General features: G+C 30.7%; 1 long non-coding RNA gene across 1 annotated transcript in view; it reads right to left on the bottom strand.

Annotated features, from left to right (window-relative positions):
• Nucleotides 1-4,695, bottom strand: part of LOC111084168 — a 6,096-nt gene extending 1,401 nt beyond the window's left edge. The window contains exons 1-2 of the long non-coding RNA XR_002609421.1: nucleotides 4,572-4,695; nucleotides 4,213-4,265 (exon numbers count right to left, since the gene is read on the bottom strand). This is a non-coding gene — a long non-coding RNA (uncharacterized LOC111084168). The remainder of the gene's footprint in view (nucleotides 1-4,212; nucleotides 4,266-4,571) is intronic.

Raw genomic sequence — 4,695 nt, 5'->3', positions numbered from 1 at the left:
TTACAGAAATTTGGTGTTCCTTTGAAAGGCTTAAGTACATGGTGAAACAGGAATTACAAGCCAATAATAAATAAACAATAAATATTACAGTTGGAACCTCATTGTATTTAGAACTTGGTTATAAATACAACCTTCTTATGCTTATTAAAATACTGCAATACAAAAAACAAGTAAAGAAAAAAACTTTTCAAAACAGGAAGTAATTTAGGGATAGCTAATATCAATCCTTCAAAAACAATCCAAACTAGATATTAGGGATGGCATTTGCATAATCTCTACGTAAATAGCACAAGCAAGAATTAACACATAGCAATATATATAACTATTCAATCACAGTTGAGTTTCATTTATCCTATTTTTATCTGATAACATTCTACTACGCTGTGTGCCTGTGCTACTATGTAGGAATGATGCAAATGCCATCTCTACTATCTTATCTCTACCCAGCTCATAATTGCAAAAGCATCCATGAGAGTAATTATACTATAATTTTTTATAATGTATGCTTATCTTTACTAATATTTGCAGATTATTAGTAAACATTACAAGGCTTTCATACATAAAATATCAGGTTTTTAAATTAAGTATTAAGATTTGTTTAATTAAAGATCTGCTTGTGAATTTTTTCTTTCACAATACTGACTATCCAACATGCAAAGTAATTTTGATTTTATGATTAAAAATACTTTTCTTTATCTAAAAATTGTCCAGTTTAATTTGCATAATATCTATATCCTTCTAGGTAATCATCAAACGTTTTTTTGAATAAAACTTTATATTTAATCTGTTATTTTATCAATGCTAGCTCTATATGGTGTTGGTCAATTTGACCAACCTCGTAACCACAAAAAAATCAAGTTAAATTAAATTACCATTTTTGTTGTTTTAGAATAACTCCAAACTGTAACAGAAAACCACAAGTATTTATTCTACATAGCTTAAATCTCGTAACAGTATACATCTATATTAACCTTTGATCCGTGTCTGACAAAAAATACCCCAACACATGGTGCATGAGCAGCTCACAATACCGCATCGAATACCATAATACACAAGCTGCTGAAGTGTATACCCCATGAAGATTTTTATTACTTTCCTTTCATTATCTTACCTAATAAGGTTTTTTTTTTTTTTGCATTTTAGTTACTTTTATAATAATAAATAGTGAAAACAAATGAAAAATAAAAAAAACATCATAATTAAATACCGAACATTTTTATTTTCAGTAAAGCTTTATATTTTATCTGTTATTTTCTTTACTATAACATTATACTTGATTCTCCAGGTTGTAGGTAAGTGTTGAAGTGTTTTACACTCACGCACCATTTTCATTTTCGATACCTCACTACTATAAAGGCTTGGTTTGGTCTGAAGTTTCATTGGTGGTAGTGTCCAGGGTAACTGATGAGGAGTGGAATTCTCCGAAACTATTCTGGCTCACAGACACACCCCCAATGAAAGAATAGACCATTCCAAGCTTTTACTTGTTGTTAAACAAATGTTTAAACAACTCTATTTGAAAATAAAGGTTGCAAATGCAAAATAAAATGTATAGTATTGTTAGTACTTATGGTCAGAGTTTACACTTCTCACCTTTCACACATATTTTTTTGCTAGTAGATGGCTTAGAAACTAAAGAAACAACGGACAACAAAATTCCAAAGTAAATCTCCTGAGAGTTTCTTCTGATCTTTTTACACCTATTTCCTATGTTTATTCTACTGCTAGCAGCTGAAGTAGAAACCTACCAAATATAGAGCAATGAATCAATGTTCCTGTTTAGGTGATACCGTACTTTGACTCTGTCAATATCAAATAAGCTTTTGCAGCACAATTCCCAGAACTTCCCCGTTTTGAAAGCACAGTGAGGTAGAATTTATCAACTTGTTTACAGTATAGTGGTTACAACGAGAATTGTCTAAAGTATTATAAAATGCTTATGCTATGGCTCTGTACAAAGTCTGGGCCGATCCAATAAACTTATTAGGTATTTGAATGCTGGTCGATAAGTGGACGAGTTTATTCAAATCCTGGCTCTGAAAACACAGTGGGATACGATTTCTCAACTTGTTTACACAGTACAGTAGTTGCAACAAGAATTGTCTAAAGTACTACATAAAAGTGAGAGAAAATATTTATGTTATGGCCCTGTACAAAGTTGTATCCGATCCAATAAACTTGGGTGGTCGGGATTTAGTGGTAATATAGGCATGAAAGTGCTCATGAACATCCTGTTTCCTATTTTACCATGCTTACACAGTAACCAATAAATTATGAGTTTCCACTATTTTGTAAGTTACAGTGAGGTTTGGGTTACCATACATCACATATTATTATTATTTGAAAATAAATATTTAAATTTCAGTTATTTTTTTTAAAACGTAGAACAGTAAATGAAAAATATTCGGAAAACAATGATCTCCACTACTTACAATGTTTTGAAGTTCTCTTTTGCACTCGTGAGTCGTACTTGCTAACTCTCGTAATAAGCCTTGTTCAAATTCACAGAGTAGAAGAAAATAATTTTTGTAGACTTTATGTATGCATTTTTGTATACCAAAAAATTATAAATGACTATACCAATACCACAAAATTCTAATGTAATTTACCAGGCTTCCTAACTATGCTGTATTTGGGTCTAAAAAAATCGAATTTCTGTTCAAAAAATAGAATTGATCATAATACTTCAAACTCTCCAACAATATAAGAGCTTTTTACTTGTAAATAACTTAGAAAGACCAACATAATTAAGTAGAGGAAATGTAGAGCTTTCAATTGGTTCTAAAATTATACATATAAAAAAAGCAGGCGTAGATAAACAAGTCTTTTCAAATGATGAAATGGTGGGTGGAGCCAATATGGTGGATTCGATAAATATTATATCTCAGCAAACAGAAAAGGTAGGAGGTTCTTATTTTATATTCTACCTTGCCAATATTGGGAATTTGAGTTTATAATTCGTATGAAACTATAGACATGTATTGTGGGCATCATAAAATGTAATCTTACCAAACCCAGAAAATGGCGTACCAGTGTATGACACACAAAAATCAATATTTAGCAATTTTGTTTTCATATTTACTTCCAAGTTAAGAAATTAACTAATGTATAATACTGAAATTTGAATTAAAGTCTACAAATGTGATGACATGCCCTCTGACCCCTAGCTACCCGTAATGATAGAATTAGTTGCATTGTTTTTGAAGGACTGATATTAGCTATCCATACATTTAATTCCTTTTTTGAACAGTTTTTCTTTACTTGTATGTGTATATATATATCACTAAAAGTTACAAGTTTGCAGATCTTCATATTCATAGTCTTATGGTAATATTTAACTTCCAATATATAAAATATAAGGAAACTTGTAAGATAACAAAGTTAGTGAAAAAATTAATGAGAAAAAAACACACACCTGAAAAACTTTTTTAGGACATACATTCATATGCTAACACTAAATATTACACACATCCCTGAGAAACAGCATTAGATAAAGAAGCTGCTCAGTGTCATCCAGTATAAACTGTGCAGGCTGAAAAACATTTCACAATTAAGTTTATAAAATTCTAGTCATATAAATAATATCTCTATAAAAATACAATAATAAAAGCAGCCCTACTATGATTAAAACTGTTTGATATGTTACATTTTACACTTATTTTTGTATTTTAAAGAACACACCATATACTTCATGCCTACTGTACATCGTTTACACAACCCTGTACTTCATGCTTACTGTACATCATTTACACACCTTGTATATCTTTTATACAACAATTAAACCAACTACATGACCAGCTATGGTGTAGAGAATTAATTGTTGTTTAAACAATATACAGTAAGTATTAACTACAAAGCCAGCTACACTGTAGAGGATTAATTGTTGTATAAACAATGTACAGTAAGTATTAACAACATAGCTAGTTATACTGTAGAAACTACATGACCAGAGTAAGTATTAACTACAAAGCCAGCTACACTGTAGAGGATTAATTGTTGTATTGTGTATTGTTTAAACAACAATTAATTCTCTACACCATAGCTGGTCATGTAATTAATACAACAATTAATTCTCTACACTGTAGTTGGCCACATACTGTAACAGTTTATATAACTATCGTACTACACATAACAAGTGTTTCATGAGCACCTCACTTGAAAATCGAAAACTTCAATACATGTAAAGTTTTGCAATAAAATCTTTTCACTAACCTGTATGCAACCATTTCACCTTCAGGCTGTTGCCAATGGCTTACAACGTCTCCCTAGGAAGGTAATGATAAGTAATTAGTCTCTAAGACAACCATGATAGGAATAGCATTAACCACTATAAAATTTTGAGGTATTGCATACACAAAAATACTAACCTTAAAGCCTTTACTCAGAAACTGCCTGGAATTAAAATGTTTTTTTTCTCATAAGAAAACTCAAGCTACACATTTATATAACTAATCAAATGATTTCTTCTTTGCTATTTGAGAATTAATATAGTTAATAAACTTTTCAACTACTAACTAAATTATACATAGACAAATATTCTAAACAAGCTATTACATTAGCTATAGCTTTACCAGTTCTTTAAGCATAACTTCTCGTGGAACACTTGTAACAGTCCATGCTGAAGGCCCGTCGCTGGCTAAGTGAGCAACTATTCCAGCTGCAAAATAACTAACATCAATGTGCCTTGAATGAAGC

This window comes from Limulus polyphemus, unplaced genomic scaffold (assembly GCF_000517525.1).
Source record: "Limulus polyphemus unplaced genomic scaffold, Limulus_polyphemus-2.1.2 Scaffold14324, whole genome shotgun sequence".
Taxonomy (NCBI): domain Eukaryota; kingdom Metazoa; phylum Arthropoda; class Merostomata; order Xiphosura; family Limulidae; genus Limulus; species Limulus polyphemus.
This window is presented reverse-complemented; position numbering and strand designations above follow the sequence as displayed.